Source organism: Melospiza melodia, chromosome 3, assembly GCF_035770615.1.
Source record: "Melospiza melodia melodia isolate bMelMel2 chromosome 3, bMelMel2.pri, whole genome shotgun sequence".
Classification (NCBI taxonomy): Eukaryota; Metazoa; Chordata; class Aves; order Passeriformes; family Passerellidae; genus Melospiza; species Melospiza melodia.
Window position 1 is genome coordinate 3373394 of NC_086196.1, and position 18613 is coordinate 3392006.

At 38.5% G+C, this 18613-nt stretch overlaps 1 long non-coding RNA gene across 1 annotated transcript in view; it reads right to left on the minus strand.

The window, feature by feature from the left end:
- Positions 1–14226: 14226 nt before the first annotated feature.
- LOC134415377 (uncharacterized) overlaps positions 14227–18613 on the minus strand; it is a 40861-nt gene continuing 36474 nt past the window's right edge. The window contains exon 3 of the long non-coding RNA XR_010027044.1: positions 14227–14338. This is a non-coding gene — a long non-coding RNA (uncharacterized LOC134415377). The remainder of the gene's footprint in view (positions 14339–18613) is intronic.

Genomic DNA, 18613 nt, shown 5'->3' on the forward strand with positions numbered 1-18613 from the left:
ATCTTGGTATGAATTCTTGTGGATAAAAATACATAGGTAAGTGCAGAGGGTTCCATGAAACACGTCTGTGAAAAGGATTTGTGCATTTAGTAAGAAACAAAACTCCCTAATTGGTTTCATCTTTGAAAATTGAATTAGTATAGCTAATTCTATTCCCTGTAAAGGAAAGAGGTTTTAGCAAGCTACTGTGCTTGAAAACAAAACATTTCATGTTTTGAAATCTACTAATTTAGTGAAAATTTAAGGGTTTCTAATTAGCAGGACCTATACTATGTAGTTCAGGACATATACCCAAGGACCAGATCAATATTCTCAGATATATTGGTGTACATACAAAATCTATCAAAATTAATAGTGTCCTTGAAGTACTTGTAAACATATTTCTGGTTCTGTTTACCCATATTGCACAGTGAGGTAATGAGAATGGTATTAATGCCAGAATACAATTAACTCCTTAATTCCCAGATTTCTTCACCTTATAAGTAAGGCCTGATGCTTTTACTCTTTCCTCTCGCTCATCTACAACAAAATATGGCTGAAGATAACTTAAAACCATAGGAAATTAATTTCATGCTTCAGAATTGAATTGAATGTGGAAGCTCCAAAACTTAAATTAGAAGTTTTAAAAGCAAGGCACGAAAGCAGTTTTTAAGAAGTTTTTTTGGAGGATCCTTGCAGCGCTGTAGAGGCGCCCCTTGGGCAGGGAAGGCAGGACGGTGCTGGCACCTGGCAGAAGCCCCATCAGCCTGGCAGGGGCTGTGGCTGCGGGGCACTGAGGCACTCGGTGAGCAGCCAGCAGCCCACGTTTGTGGAAAGGAGCCTGGGAGCTGCAGGGCTCCCTTCTCCAGCGCAGCGCAGGCTCGGGGGCTGTCCAGCAAGAAAGCAGAAGCGTCTCCTAGAGTGGTGCGCAGTAGACACCGCTGAAAATGCTTACATTTAATCATAAAAGTGCTTAAAGGTATGGCTCTATTTCAAAGAAACAGAAATGTATTCATTGTGAAATTCCCACTCCAGCTAAAATTTCTCCTGACATTTCTGAGTGAAGCTTCACTGACATTTTCACAGAGGTTTGCTCATTTTTGGCAGGAAAGAATTTGACCCCTCTCTTCAATCATGTTACACCCCATTTCCACTGACTGTCTCTTTTCCCATTCTCTTGGTTTTTCCCATGATGTAAATACACACTGCAGTAGAAGCAGCAGAGTTCCTCTGGATTTACTCTAGAATAGCTAAGTAACTAATAATAGCTAAGAATAGCTAATTACAAAATATTTCCTTCAATGTTTTCCTGTCATTCCTCTGAATCTTTTCCCTTAGCTGACCTTTGCTGCTGAAAAAAGCTGTAAGAAATGAGCCAAATAATAAATGTTAAGGCAGAAATCATATTTAAATTGTTTTAATTAGGTAACTAAACATGATGCACAGCTGTTATATCATTCCCCTTACAGTCATTAGTTACCTGGCACTGCCCTGACTCAAGCACCAAGTGAGGCCTATCAGCCTTCCAGGAGAGAATCTGCTGGAATTTCCAAGCAATGCCAGGCTGTCAGGCTGCTGCATTTCACAGACGTGATTTTTGCAATTTTTTTAAACAGGTTGCTCCTCTAGAAGTTTACTCAATACAGTAACCTTCTTCAGAGGAGCACTGGAATGCAGCCAGGAATGGTCACCTCTCCCATTAATGTATTTGGATCGCGATGACAACACTTGCCCCCAGTTTGGTTTTCTTTACGTGCGTGCACATTCATTATATTCTAGATATTAAGAACTCTACTATGGCTTTTCAAGCAAGGAAGAGATCTCTGTCAGACAGTAAAACACATCTGTGGTCACTTCTACTTAGTGTTTCTGCCTCTATAATCTAGTTTTCATGATTGCCCAAAGACTACAGAATCCATATCACTCATCATATCAATTATAACAATTAGCTTTCCTGTGGACTGCTCTAATTTCATGCATTTCTAATCACCCATTTGTTGTAGGTAATTACTATGCTCATTTACTTGCAACTAAATGTTTTAGTAATTATATATCTGTTTCCTCGTTTTCCCACCAACATCAGCTTTTTCTCCTTCACAATCACAATGAAATATTTTCATGTTGCAGAAAATTTAGTATTCTCTTTATGAAGAGTTGTGTAACCTCCATTTTTTTATCTTTGTAAAGACAAAAGCAAGTGCTTTCAAAGCAATTTCTATATGACACAAAACAGGGGTTCTATGTAGATATTTGAGCTAATAATGCTTCAGAGGCTATGAAATTATATTACTGCCTATTTCCAGGTTTTTTGCAGTACCAGAAGCAACTCAGTCTGAACCCATATATTGACATGGAAACACTCTATATGAGATAGAAATTCATAAAAATGTCTTTTTTAAATTTTTCTTTTTTGAGGGCTGCTGAAATGACCCAAATCTGTGTGCAAAAGTTCGTGAATGGCAATTTAAAATGTGCTTTCCTGTGCATTTCCCCCTTGATGCAAGCAAGACAAGGTGTAGAATTAAAGGGTGTCCTAGTGAGTACCTTTCTGTGAGGTGTGTTCAGTGACATGCAGAACACCAGCTCACGTGGAAATCAGCTTTTAATTTACACTTAGGGTTTACTTTCTGTTGCCTTTTCCCACGGACACTCAGCTGCCTTAAAAGTTCTGTTATAATAGCACCATCTTCTGACTAACATCCTGTCAGGAGAACTTCTGAGTCCTTCTGTCCTTGGTTCATTGCAACTGTGAGGGTCCTACCTCTGTGCAAAGGCGGCTGCTCCCCTGCTCGGTGCAGTGCTCCAGAGATGCAGTGAAGTGGTTAACCAGGCAGGGCAATCATCTGTGCAGAGCTGGGAATTCCTCAAGTCTGGCAGCCCAGTGTTGAAATGCACGCACATTTCCAATGAAAACGTTGGGAGAATTAAATTAAAACAGAAAGTGCTCTGCTGACATTTTTGATGCTGACTCAGTTTTGTATAAGTAGGAGCCACTGACAGCACTTGCATTCTCAGTCTCTTCCAAGGTCAAGACTGTATGCTAACTATTTTGGAGAGTCTACTACTACTATACTACTACGAATACAACCCAGCTAGTAAAGTTTTAACCTTATTTAACCTTTGCTTGTGTGTAAAGATGTGGATCTTCAAATTACTAGAAATTGTTGGATAGATTTTGCAAGAGGAAATGGTGTCATTTTCATATCAGACACATTAACTCTTGGCTATGTTCTAATACACGTGGATCTTTTTCTTCCCATTTCTATCTGGACAGTAAAAAAAAGACAGGAGTGACTGTCAGCTGACTATCAAAGCAATTTAGTCAATTACTTTTGGAAAGTCTAGAGACTAATATTTGAAGTCACTTATCCAGTTCATTTAATATAAATTATTAAAACTTCAGATACAGTTTACAGGGCATAAAACCAGAGTTAGAAGTTTCCTGGGCACAAGAAAATGAGACGGGCTTAAAAGTTCTGGGTTTTATCATTGATTCACAATGAAGCTTTGGAAAACAAGTATCCCATATCTGCATGAATTGGTCATGCATTGACGAAGGACAAGTGAAATTAATTAGGCTTTGTGAGACCTTTTGACATTAAGCAGAGCAAAAATAGTGCTATTTGTGGCATTAGATGCTGTTATTGGTTTGTTTCTGAATTCTTATCTGCCATGCCCTTCTTTTTGTGAGAAACCAAAATTTTCACAGATTTGTTAGCCTCTTTCAGTTCTCATTTGTAGTACAATAATAACATTTCCCAGTATCAAAGGAAAATTAAAAGGTTAAATACCTTAACATTAATGAGGGGTTCAGATAACAGATAGTCCTGTTTTTGCATATTTGTTATTTGCAGGTACAAATACAAGTGTGTAAACAGATGCCATCTGATATAGTTCTTAATTAAAAGAATGTTCCTTCATTATAAAGTTGTATCTTTTTTCTAATTTTCTAATTTTCTCCTTCAAGGTATTGTTTTTTCAATACTAAAGAACTCCTTCAGTCATAAACAAATAAAATTTGTTCAAGCTATTTTTTTGTTTATTCCCTCAAAGGGACTTTCTCCAGTCTATGACATGTTGCTGTTCAAATTCTCAGAATCTTCTAGATATTGTGAAAAAGTCTGAAGAACATAATGTGCAGAGCTGATGACTCACAGAATCTGAGAGCAATTTTCTCTAGTTAGTGACTTAGTGGGATGATTCACTGCACTGTAGCAGTCTTTGCAGAGTTTTACATGTTAATGCAAGGTGCAGGGCAGAGAGAACAGAAATAAATGCCTAAATAGACATTGCAGTTGCGTTGATCTTTATTCCCCTCATGACAGAAAAGTGAATAACCAAACAGAAGTATCTGTCATTGGCTATAGCAACATTCTTTGCTGTGTAGCTCCACAGGGATATTGAGTGTCACCAAAACTGAGCAGTCTGGGGCTTATGCACACTCAGGGCCATCTACAATTGCTCACTCCAGAAGCCTTTTCCCAAAGTCATGGTGAACTCACGGGATCAGAATACTCCTTGCTACCGTCTCTGCACTTATTTTCAGAGCAAAAAGAAAGGTAGATGTAGCCGTAGACCTCATCTAAAAGGTCAAGAGAAAGAGAATTATCTCAAAATAGCTTGGAGCAAGACGACAGACTCTACATTCAATTAAAATATTCGTGAGAAGATGCCCCCAGATGGATTTACTTCTTATGTTGGTTTCTAGCTATATATATTTTTTTCATCTTCTGCACTACAAAAAGTAGGGTCAGAGCACCCCAAGGGACCAAAACTCCTTAATCAAGAATATGCATGCCCCAAAATTCATAATTATCTTAATTTTCTTCTTTCCCAGCTCTAACCCTGTTTACACTGGTGAACTGTTCTGCATATTGAATTTGCATTCAATACATTAGTGACTGTACCATGCACTTCTTTGATATCTAAGCACTTTTCTTCTCCCCACACTATCATTGAAAAATGGTTTTAGATGTCTATTTGTCAACATATGTTCTCAGCATTTGTATATCTCTGCGTCTTTCCATTCAATATTTGTTTTCCTGTGCTTTATTTGTGTGTATAAATAAAGAAAATGTCTGTTGTTGGGATACAGATTGGTCTTTGTAGAGGATGTTAGACTTTTTCACTCCATCTGTTTCAAAAAAAGCAAAGAATCGCTGAGCAAAACAAAGTGGTTTATGGACTCAGTATACTGCTGGAAAGATCAGAACACAATGTGATGGCACCAAGCTCTACATTTTACTTTCATCTTTCTGAATTCCCTGGAAGATAAGTAAAAACCACATGCAGAAAGCCATGTCTCTCAGGGTGACGGACCTGTGTTTGGCTGATTTGTGGCTTCTCCAGACAGTGTATGCAGCACAGTGTAAAACAAGACTTCTCCCTGAAGGACTGCACAGGTAACACACGCTCTAGGGCTCCCCTGTCCTCCTTTGGTCAAGTTTTGCTGTTATTTTGGTATTGCTGAGCACTGGTGTTCGTCCACCCACATCAGCTCAAATTGACATTGTTAAAAGGCATCAATGCCTTTCCATGAAAACAGAATTGCTTGGGCTTGTACTTTGGTACTACTGTATATTGCTTTGCTTATTAATTTGTGGGATGTCATGCATCAGATTGGAAGCTTTGGTCCTTGAGCTAGATCTGAAATTCGTGCATTTTGGAGCAGTGCTATTACGTTTGGCTGGTATCACCCAGAGTTTTGACACTGTCATCTTATTGCAGCAGAGAAAAATGAAGCTTTCCCATGTCATACAGTGCTGTGTGCACAGAAAGAAAACCCGGATTCAACAGCAAGCATTTAGCTCAATGATAATTTTTGCATCTTTCCAAACAATGGAAAGATGCAAAAAACCCAGATTTTAATCCCATGGATTGTGCTGGCAATGGAGGAGTCTTAAAATATGATTATTTCTTATTACACTCTTGTTATTTTATGAAATGATACACATGTTGTAAATTAACAATTTAAATAGGAAATTATTATTATAGGTTTTATAATTATAATATAGGTAATAGGAAATCTGATCAGAATGCCAGTAAAAACTTCTCTTGCTCTTGGTTCCCATGAAATTTTCTGTTTTAATTCTGTTGAAGTAGAGTTTGAGAATTTAGCCTTCCTCTTATTTGTACCTGATATTTAGATTTTTTTTTCTCATTTCTCAGTGATCAGATATTCACAAGAAGATATTATTAATAATAAAATGCAATGCACGAAAATGCATAAAGATGTGATCCCCTATTGTCCTTTTGGCTAACAGATTTTTGCTACAACTGCTAAAATTGCATTTTAAACTTTTTCACAAAGGTTTGAAGAATAATTAAAAGCATAAGAATGGCGGACTGTTGGCTTTGCTGCATGCTCTTTAGGGCCTCACTCAGAAAGTGAGAGTAATCTAATTAAGATTTGGATTAAAGTGCCATATGGAGAGTAAGACATTATGGACTGGGTTTTTATGTCTTAAGAACTGGGAAACAAGATTGTCTGAGGCTAAGTAACAAAGTAAGCACGGTGAGTTATATAATTAAAACTTATTTATAGGCATGTATTTTTCAGCCACTTATTCTAGCACTATAGTAATAATAGTTATCAGAAAACAGATTTTATGACACTCAATTACAATCTGTCATTCAAAAAGGCTCTAGCTGAGTACCAGATAAGATGGTGCTTAGTAATACCTGGCATTTGGATTCAGGAGTCTGTTGTATAATGTAGAAATTATTACAGCCTTTACAACTAGTCTTGAATGGTTTGGAAACAGAATGGCTAAAATTCTCAAAGATACCCAGGGTAATTAAGGATTTCCATAACATTTTCAAAAGTATTTTTGATATCATGAGTTAGAAACCTCAGATTGATATAGGAAACCAAATGTTATTCGAATGCTGCAAAAACTATCATCCAAACATAAATTCAGATAAACATTAATATAGGCATCACTGAATCCTTAAGCTGCCTGAAGTCTAATTTCTTCTGGTAAAGTTCCATAAACTGCTTAAATACCTCCCCTTGGGAGGTACTTCAGTACTGGCTGCACTTGCTTGGTAGCCTGATGCCTTAATGCCTGCAGCAGGCATTCCCTGCCTGTTTCCTTGCTGGCTCAATGGGCTGTGTGCAATCATAACCTGCCTTGGCTTTTCCAGGAGCCCACTCTTGGCCAGGTGGGCCACCCTTCTCCATTTCTCAGTTTGTTTGGCCTTCTGTGTGCTGAATCATTCAATAGAAAATATTGGAGGTGAAAAAAGATGTTTTTTCCCTCAGCATGCTGACCAGGGTCAGCACAAAACCAGCCAAATGCTCAGGTAAGTGTGGTAGAAGGGTGGGAGCAAAGGGTGGGCAGAACCACCTGGCTCAGCCTTTCTGCTGTAGAAACCCACCATTGGCAAATGCTGCATTACACCACGTGGAAAAAGCAGGAATAAAGATGTTTTCTTCACCCCAGTGGTTGTGAAGGTTGTTTCCAGTTACTTAAACCGTGGAAGATTTGCACATTCATTTTTCCAACTGTTTTATTTGCCATGAGCAGTTTAAGTTGGTCTCTCACCTGGAGGCCAAATCCCCTGATCCTATCACATGGGCTACTGTGCATGCCACATTTTCTCTGTGGTAGCAGGTGACTCAAGAACTGAAGCAGACACTGCCAGACCCTCCTGGAACCTCACTGAGCATCCAGTCCAGCTTACTCCACCCTCTGGGAATCCGAGCAGCCAGTGTCATCTTCCACCTATGGACTACCCCTGCAGCTCCTCCGTGCCTCTCTGCTTTCCCCAGTGTGTGCCACACAATGTGCCATTCTCGGCCACGTGTGCCTTAACTAGATACTACAAGTTGACTCTCTCTTCTGAAGGATATTTTGGGATGAAACGGTCTTTGTATTGTTCTTCTTTCAGTAGCATACTTAAATCTTTGTGCAGGAGAGAAAATATGTTTATGATTATGAGGATCATTACCTTCATGGCTGAAGAACTCCCATGGGAAATGTGGGCTGTAATCTCCTCAAGCTGCTCTGAACCCCACGTTACCACATCTTGCTCTCAAGCACTCAGCTTTTTGGACAAAAGGGAGCACTGGCACTGGCATGGCTACTTTTTACCTCCAATACCACGCTTTTTTTTTTGCCTAAGACTGCAAAATATTAGTTCATGAAGGAATTCATGGCATGAATTCCAGTTACATAGGGCCTTCTTTTCTGGCAGATCTTCAAAAATTACTTTAGCAGTATCTGCTCCTTAGCTTAGTCAGTTCTCCTGTCAGTTTCTGTTCAGAGACAGCAGCTTCAGTCTCGCTGATTACTCTTGGGGATAGTGAGATATGCAAACCCTTGGGGCTGTGGTGCTTAACTTTTTCCTGACTATACCCTATGCACAGACCAGGGTCCTGGCTGGAAAGGAGCTCACACCTTTAAGTTCCTTAGAAACTTTTGGAAGTATCATTGCCTGCCATATTAGCTGAAAAATGTTTTATGCAGAATGTGATACTCCCTGCTTGCTTCAGGGTATGTAATCTGGACTCTGAACCCTGTGGTCACTGTGAAGCCTCCCATTCACAGACAAGTTAAAGAGATGTGGACCAAGAAAGCTTATTGCATTTCTCTGGCAAATGTAATGTGAGACCCTTACATAGTAGCTGATCTAATTTTCATCACACTCAGCTCACTATATTAGGAGATTTCACTGCAAAAGTAAAGGAATTGCTTCCATGACTGTATTTCAGCAAAAGTATGGGAGCATTTTCTTCTTGTCCTGCATTGTTAGCTTTAATTCTATTCTGTGATTGCCGGTTGAAATTGTGTTTTCCTTATGACTGTGGTGTTTGAGAATTGTCTATAAAAAATTGTAAGACCATGCACATTAGATCTGAAAATGCTCACATTTGCCTCATCTACACACTTGAAACATATCTCGTGAAGCAGAATGGCAATTTTAGTCACTGTAACTCTGTCTGCTCCAGCTGAACAGGAATGGGGCATGGGATCACCTCATTTCTGTGTTCTTCTGCAGTCCATCTCCCAGCTGCTGGCCAGTAGCTGCAGGTTTTTCTCTGGACACAGGTTTGGCTCATGCTAGCCAGCCCCGTCTCGCAGGCTCGGCTCAGGGATGGTGTGTGCTGGGGCTGGCTGCCGAGTACATGCATGGCAGACAAGTACACAGTCTGGACATCACCCTGCCAAACCATTTGTCCTTGGAGCCACAGGGTGAGCCTCAGTGATTTTATTCATTAATATGAATCTACAGAGGGCAACAGACCCAGGGTGGAAAAGAACCTTCAGCAAGGACAAGACCTTTGTTTCAGCCAGAGAAGACTGATCTGTCCAGACTTCTCACATAGCAGAGTATTAAGAAAAAGTAGCCAATTCAACATGGTAATTTGCTAGGAGGCTGTTTAATTTTTTTTTTTTTTTCCCTCCAGATTGTATTCCCACTTGATTTCACCCTGATATTTTAAAAGAGCTGCGAGAGGTGCGACTGTCAGGTGGAAAAAGTTAGGAAGAACAAAGAAGCAGCAATCCAGGACTGTCCTGCAGAGACCAGGGAAGACTCAAGACAAAGGAAATAGTTATAAAGAACAGAAAAAAAAAAATCCATTTTTTTTGGAAAAATGAAATTGGGCAATTCTTCCTTCATTTAGACAGGATTGATAGTTTCTGATTGAATACTACTGATTTCTGAATTAAAGAAAAAAAATTAATTATCCAGACTGCTTAGCTTCATGCTTCGTTCTCATTCTGATTTGCACATGTTATATTGGATCAAATTCATATGGCATTTGATCTCAGAACATGGTTTAAAGTTTTTTTTAATGTTAGTTGGCTCATTAAATTGGCTTAAGGTTTTTTACATTCATTTAGGATATACAGCTATGTTTGTTAATCTTTAATAAATTATATATCAGTAGCCATATAATTGATTGTAATATTCATATTTATTGTGATATTGAATTTCACAAGTTGCTGTTTAAAGCATTTCTTTCATCTATATGTTCTAATTCTGCTCTTCAATTTTTTCCTTTTTATCGTAACATCAAAAATTATTTGAAATAAATAATTTCCCTAAATGATATTGCTTACTTAGTTTTCTTTTTCCTAATGTAGCAAAAATGATACAATCTTTTACATGATTAAGGAGCAAAAACCACAGAGTACCTAAAAGAGACATGAAGATGGAAGGGAAAACCAGAATCAAACATGAACATATATGCTTCAAAGAAAAATCTTCTTTAACTGAAGAAACAAAAGATTTAAGGAGTTCTTTTGTCTTCATCAGAAAATAGCAGTTTATTGGGGGAGGGTGGTAAAAAAGAGTTGCAAGACTTCTCTGAACAGAATAGTCTGGAGTCTTTGTGCATGGTAAAGGAAGATTTGAAACATTTTTTTTCATTAGTTTGGCACTGAATTTAAAATTTGATAATACAGTCCTTGAATCAACTTTTGCTGAAGATGGCAAAAATGTAACTTTTGGAGTGCATTTTCTGCTAATCCAACTACTTAAGTTTGCACAGCTGGGAGACTTCTATTTTTTCCTGCAGCCTTTTCTCCCCCTCCCCCATTCTGATTTGTTATTGTTTGAAATTCTGAGAATGTTTTACACACATTTTCAGTGTACAACATTTGGATCCTGATAAACGAATGACAAGTATGATATAAAGCCTTGTGGAAGACCCTGCAGGGTCTGCCTGGAGAGAAGAACACATCTGTCTCCAGCTGTGCACTTATTTAGGAGTGAAATTACTTGTCCCGGGTTGGGCAAAGATAGTAATTATTTTTTTTGTTGATGTGAAGATCAAAGGTTATTCTCAGGAAGTAGGGACAAGGACTGTGGCATTTAGCAGGAGAGATTTATCCAGGACATAATTTAGTGCATGTTTTGCACGTTAACCTGGTGCTAATGCATGTGGATGGCAGAGAAATTGTAAACAGGCTGATGCAAGATAAGTTATAATTGCTGAAAAGTAAATTAATCTACTGGTCATGAATCTTCCACAGTTAGCAGAACCTTGAGCAGCTGCTACATTCCACAATCACACTTGGAAAAGAAGCTGCTTGATCTGAGGATTTCTTGATGCAGTGCAAATAACTTACTTCTCCTATCCCTTTCTGTTTATTTATGTATTTATGTGTTTTAATAATGTAAACCTGGTTTTAGGAGCCGTACCCAGTTTTAGACTGATATAACTCACAAATTTCTTCCCATAAGATGAATCCCTTGGTTTTGTGATTTGCAGTGTGCAAACTCAGAAAACCCTCCCCCTCCTTCAAAACCACAGAGGTAGGAGTTTATAAATATGACTTTTCATAACTGGGTGTAGTATGACCTCATGGTCAGAGATGAGATATAATATTTTTTTCTCCACAATTTCCTGATGCTGTTTCCATGAAATAGCTTTCTCACGTTTCTCATTTCTAAATTTGACTTATATATGCAAATACATTTACTCTTTTCAAAGTTGCTCAGTATAAAAAATTTATACAAATTGTGTGAGAAAAGTGGGGAAAAAAGCTACAGAAATGATGACTGAAATCCCTTACAGCAGACTAAGATTTAATTATTATTTATGCACTATTATGACACAAACATTTTTCAATAGTACTGACATAGGCAGACAGTTTTTTTGTTAAAAAAAGTATGACTCTCACTTTCCATGGTTCCCTTTACTAAGTCAGATGCTGCTGAGATTTGTACTGTTTTAAATAAGGAAAATGCCACGAGCTAAAATGAGATATACTGATATAAAGCCAGAATGAATTATCTTAAATTTATGCTTAAGCATAAAATGTTTATGGCGAATTCCCATGACTAAAATAGTCCGCCTGGAAGAGGTTTGGCAAAAAATCAGACACAGCAAACCAGTTTCATAATTGTAGCTCATTCACCAATATTAATGGAAACATGTTTTGCCATGTATATTAAAATTCAGTCCTTATCTCATGAATAATTGCTAGGCTATGGAGAAACAATGAAGAGAATGAAGTTCAAGACTTTTTCTGTTCTTTCTGTGGTTTTGTTTTCATTTCAATATGCTCATGAAAGCTCATCCAAGGGACCAACACGAATGACTCCTCAGATGCTTTGCTGTGATCCAGTCATCAGATGCCTGAGGGAAACAGGTAGTGGTGGATTGCACAGGGAACACCCAAGCAGGCTTTGTCACAATAGAGAAGTTTTCACCATAAACAGATTTGCTTTTCTAATTTTGTGCAGTCCCTGATAAATCTCTCAGTGTAGACTAATCTGCTATTACAGCAAGTGCAGCCAAAATCCAGAAATTCTCTGGCTAATTCTGGCTGCAAGCCAAACCTCACTGTTTCCCCACTGTACTGCCCTCCCACAGAATAAAATCTTACTGGGTTCCCTTAAAATAGCAAATGAACTTTGAATTAATTGAGGGAAAATCAGCTCTAACCAATGAAAGGCAGGCTACCAAGTCTTCCTGGGAGTTACTCCTCTTTTAACATAAAAAGACTAAATATAACATAAATTTTAACATCTTAAGAATGTGGGTAAATGTAGCTTTTCTGTGCGTGGAAACCCTTAAGATGCGGTGGATTGATGGGTCTGCAACAGCAAGTCAGCAACAGCACATGTTGGAAGAGGAGACTCTTTATCACTGGGCTCTTTTTAAACAAGCAAGCAGAAACCAGCGGGTACAGTAGGGCTCAAGGTGAGGGATTAGCAGTCACTGCAGGACTGAGATAATTCAAATCTGACATGCTACAAACTTCAGCTGCTGAAACTGTACCTTCCTTATTCACCTTGGTGATGCAGAGCTTCCACGTTGAATTTTCTGTGATTTCACCGGCGCCAGCGCTCCCCAGTGCCAGGTTGCTGGGAAAGGAGCGCGGTGAAATCAATAGCAGAGTTTGTGGGCGTGCAAAGACCATTCCTGTAGCAAAGCTAGGTCATACCAGGTGCAGTAGCTGCCATGGCATCTCTGGGAGTGAAACAGCCATGTGTGCTTTCTGCCTTAGCTGACAGCACTTGTGGTATGATGCCAAAACTACTATAAATGTAATAAAATTTGGGTAAAGGTTATCCATGCTCCCACTGATTAGTAGATGTAGAAGAAGTTTTGGCAACGTAACTACAAACAATTAATTTTTAAAAACCCATTAATATCTTGTATTATGTGTAACTTCCTGTTTTTTAAATATATTTCTTTTTCATTTTCAGAATGTTCTAATGCATGTCTTTTTAATATTTTTGTTCAATTTTGCACTTATTGCTCAGTTAGCACTGTTTTCAAAATTCCCTGAGTGAGACTGAAGAAAAATTGTTTTGCATCACTGTCTATTCCTTGGAAGAAAAACAAAAAGAGACTCCAGACTTGTTTCCTTCAAATGTTCCATAATGACAAAAGGGCAAGACCTTCAGAAATATCTTGGAAAAAATTTGTACATAATGGACATTTTATACACAAAAGGATGTGAAATAAAAGTATGCATAATTAACCTCTCAAGTATGGAGTGAACATTTGCCATGTATGTTATGATTTCCAGGATGAATCTACCCTCTATGATTTTACCTATGTTCTATATCTTGTGGTAGAAACTCATGAAAGTTAATATAGCACTGTTGGTCACTTAATAATAAAGACCAATAACATTAGTTGGCCTGAGATGGGGAGAGCAGTTGAATCAGGTCATGCTACTGAGTAAGCCAGATTTCACAACAACTTTCAACAACTATATAGCATGTGAATAAACTCCTTAGAGAACAATTTCATCTTAAAAAAATAAGAATAAAACAGACAGTGTCATTATAAGGATCCAAATTTTGCCTCACAAACCTCATAACTTCCTAGTATCACTAAAACATAGTTGTTTCATAATGTCACTGGGGAAAGAGTGGTAAACACATACTGTTATAAACTGAAAAAGCAACTAAACCATCAGCACATTCAGTGCACCAGAAAAAGTTTTCAAAAAGTAAAAACAAAAGAAAAAACACCAGTTCCTTCAAGCCATGAAAATTTTACAGTTTTCTTCTTTCCAAGACAATTGCTGACAATCTGCTAATGAGGCCTCTTATTATACAGGAATGTTTACAGTCTTTAGACTTCAGGCAAAGTTCATCAAAAGAATACAGACAATTACTTTAAAAACACCTGTGACACTTAAAAAATACTTCAGTGACACTTAACTCACCCACTTCCAGCCTGCAAACTAGTTTTACAGGTTACTGCAGAATTTGACTGCAAAGAAAGCCATGGTGCGTGTTGTAGGTCAGCCCTCCAAACCCACAGATCTGTTTCTGACTTGAAAAATCCCATTTATCACCACATTCCTCTGCGTGTGAATCACAGCAAGTCACAGCTGCTAGGTCTGGGTGGATCACCTTGTTCAGCAGAAAGATCAACTGGCTGAAATAAAGAAGGAAAAACAGTGATTTCCTGCCAGCAACTGGAATGAAAAGTGACATGTGGAAATGTTTCTTCATACCATTCATGGTTAGCTGGTGGAACTCATTGCTGCAAGAGTTCATTGGGACTGGATCTGAGGGAGGTTGGATATCTACCAGTATATTTCTGATCCTGAAGAATTAGACTAGTAAAGCCCAAATATCCAGACGAGAATGCTAAGAGACATAAAACATCACATATTTCAGGAAATAAGGTGGAGATCCAGCTGTTGTCCAGTTGTTAGACAAGGAGCTGTCCATGAGCCAGAGTGTGCCCTTGCTGCTACCAAAGCCAACGAGCTCTGTTAGGAATAACATTGCCAGCGGGTCGAGGGAGCTGATCCTGCCCATCAGCTCAGCCACATCTGGAGTGCTGTGTCCACTTCTGGGCTCCTCAGTACCAGAGAGACACGGAGCTCCTGGAGGGAATCCAGTGGGGGCTACGAAGATGGTTAAGGGACTGGAGCATTTCTCATGAAGGAAGCCTGAAGGAGCTGGGCCTGTTCGCCTCAAGAAGAGACATCTGAGGTGGAACCTCATCAATGTCTATGAGTATCTAAAGGGAGGGTATCAAGAGGATGTTTCCAGGCTCGTCTTAGTGAGGGAACAGGCAGAAACTGACGCACAGTAAATTCCACCTGAATCTGAGGAAGTCACCACAAATGATCACATCTGGGAATGGATTGACCAGAGATGTTGCAGAGTCTCCCTCACTGGGGGTACCCAAGAACCATCTGAATGCAACTCCCTGTAATGTGCTCTAGGATGGCCCTTCTTGAGCAGGGAAGTTGGACTCATTGTGGTCCCTTCTAACCTTACCTATTCTGTGATTCTGTGGCTTGCAAGAACATCTTCTGACACTGCATATTTATTTCACCAGTATTTGTAAGTGGATTACAAACAGTAGTTGGACCAAGCATGTCAGGTGACTGACAGTGTGATAATTTGACAGCTGCTTACAATAGAATTTGGGCCTTACCAAACACCTCTGCAGCAGTTTGTATCAAAAGTGAGTTGGTATTGTCACAGAATCTCTCAAGTTGGAAGGGATCTGTAAGGATCATCAAGTCCATCTCCTGACGCCTTGCAGGACTACCTAAAACTAAACCATATGAACATGAGCCTCATCCAGATGCTCCTTGAACATGCTTGGTGCTGTGACCACTTCCCATCAAGTATATGCTACAATTTTTGAGCCCTAACACAAGTTTTAATGCTGTGGTGTTTAACTAGCAAACCATCTTAGTTTCTAGCTTCTGTGAACAATCTTTGTTCTTCTCCTTATTGTCACAAAGCCTTTGATCCTGATGATAACCTGATTTGTCCCTTTTCATGCCTGAAATAAGACCACCAAATGTTAAAAATGGTGGAAATCATGTGGTGAACTTACATTCTAAGCAGTAAGTAGATTCAGAAAAGTTCAGGGAATAAAAATCTCTTAGTTTAAAATGCAATGCAATGACAATTCATACAGAGATATTGATCTGTGTGAGAGCAGAGTCTGTCAAGAGGAATCCTTATAGTCACAGTGTACTATTCTTGCTGCTCTCTGAAATCTACTGTTCCTTTTATCGTTACTACTTTATTGAATCTGTACCTGTTTGGTGTTTAAAGTAGATTAAACAAATTTCTATCACCTTTTCCCTGTAAACACAATATGTGTTACTGAACCCTTACAGTGAAGCAACAGCTAAACCATTTGTAGAAGTGAAATTAGACACCTGAAAAATCTGAAAAAAGCTTAAGTTTTAGCAACAAGATACTGTTCAGTCTTTGTGGCTACAACTATTCACTACACTCAAATATAGCATAGGAGTCTTCTCCTGCCCTGGTCTTGTAGTATTGTTGTTTGGAAATCCTTATAATGTTGGGAAAAGGCAAAAGAAGCAAGCTCTGCTCCAGATCAGAGCACTTCTTGCACCCTTAGGCAGAGCATGGTTTACACAGAAGCGCAGTTAGAGATCCTACATTGCATTTTTTAAACTTCTTCCTCCCCACATACAAGGACCTTTAAACTTCTCATTTTTAAAATTATTCAAATGATCAGTATGTGTCACAGAGGTTTAAGATAATTTTCCAAATATTTAAGAAAACAGAAGTATTTTCAACCCTCCTCCAGTATAGCACTTAAATCCTTGTTATAATACCTGAGCACATAGAATGGGAGGAAACTTATACATGATTGGAAACACAGGATTTAGCACTACAAAGGTTTTTAGGCAGCGTAATATCAGTAAATGTCTGCACAAGTTTATTGCTATAAATTCAGTCCCATTGCAGGGGGTTGTCTGGTGGTGCAGCATTCCCTGTTGCAGGAGCATGGTAGCAGTAGGAAATCATATTTAACCCAGCTCATGGTCTCTGACCATAAGACCCTCAGCTGTGTTAATAAATATCTTTGAGTAGCTCTCAATATTTATTTTAAATTTTAAAATTGACTTTTTACGCTTATTTATTTTCTGTTCATTTTGTATTTTTTTCTTGCACTTGAGAGAAGAGAAAACAAATAAGAGTTCTCATGATCTGTTTCTTCACTTGTTATCTCGGTGACTGTTTGGCAAGTATTTCTTGGCTAGAAGGAGAGTAGGAGAACATGCAGACAGGGTGTACCACAAAATTTTACGGAAAGCATTGTGAAATCTATGTATTTGGGTCAATCTTCACCCTGCACTGTGTAGTGTAGGGTGAAGCAAGAAGCTTTCTTTAGAATAGCACTTCCACTGAATAGTGGAAATCCTGTATTTCCCACTACCAAGGAAATGGATTTCCTTGTCTCAGTCTGCGAGCAGAGTACAAACAACACCACACACTCTGAACTGGGCAGCACAGTTTGGCTAAAACCACAGAAGAAGAAAAGACTGACTGATGTGTTAAATTAGAAAGGAAAAAAAAATCTTTGGAAATATTCCAAGAAATAATGAAGCACTGTAAAACCCCTCACATTCGTCTATACTATATGGTTTGTATTGCATTTTTATAGCGTGACTCTTGTACTGCAAAAAGAAATGCTAGTACAAAATGTTTTTAAAAAGTTAATGAATACTCTAAAAAAATTATTTGGAGGATGAGTCATGTGTATAATTCAGAGTGTAAATACATATTCACTTTGGTGTAGTAGAAGAAATAAAACTTTTCAAGATTAAAATACAGTTTCTCAAGTTTCAATTTTAGAATGAGTTTCCATATATTATATGGATTCAGATTAATCTTAATTTTAAATTGGTTAGAGAGCCCTTCAATATTAATCAACAGATTTTTTCCAAATAACATATTTTTTCTACCTTCCTTTCTTGAGTCCTTGAATTTAATAATGTTGGGATTTCCTGCTCCAAAGAGGGATCTGCTAAATAAATTTAAATGAAATAAAACATTTAAAAAAGAATGAAATGTGTGAAAAATACAGTCTGATAAGATCAAGAGTCTGACTCTACAATCCCCAAAACATGACAATTTGAAATTAAATCTGAATTGATGTGTTCTTGAATTGCTATTCTGAAACATTTACTTCTTCAAAAAAATGTTTTCCCAAGACCATAACCTGAACATGAAGTTCATGTAGGAAAATATTCTAGAATAAGGCTATTATTATACAAGCCCCATAACTCTCATGGAATTTCCCTTATGAAAGGGAACTCCAGGCTGGCCAGTTGGCTTTCCAGTCCTCGTTGCTGGTAGACACATTCAGTGGGGTTATTATTGTGGGTAATGCCCCATATGCTTCCTGCATTAAGAAGGTGAGGGGAGATGAACACCTGCCATGACATAAGTCATAACGAAATTCACTTCACAAAGTAGAAAAGTCCTAAAAAATGAGTGGAAAAATCTCTATTTCTGAATTTGAAAGTGGAGTTGTAGAGGGGGCTTCCAGCCAAAAGCCGACCGGGTTTTGAAATGGATGACAGGGATATCCTGCGTCTTGCATTTGGAAGATTGTGGAAGAGGTTAGAAAAGAAAAAGAGAGAAGTTGTCAGATTTTTAAAAGAGAATTGTGAATTCTGGTTTTGGATGGCAGCACTGACAGGTCTCACCACTTCCTTGGCGTTAAGCACCAGGCAAAGAGAAATGTTCACCAGTAAAAGCGCGCTGCCACACGCCCCACCACAGATGTTTTGGAGACATGGCAGAATGAACCAACAGTAATATAACTGTGCTTGGGAGCAGGTTTGATGATGTCAAGTACAGTATACGTCTGCTAAGATGCAACTGTGAAAGGAAAAAAAGGGAAATCACATAACTA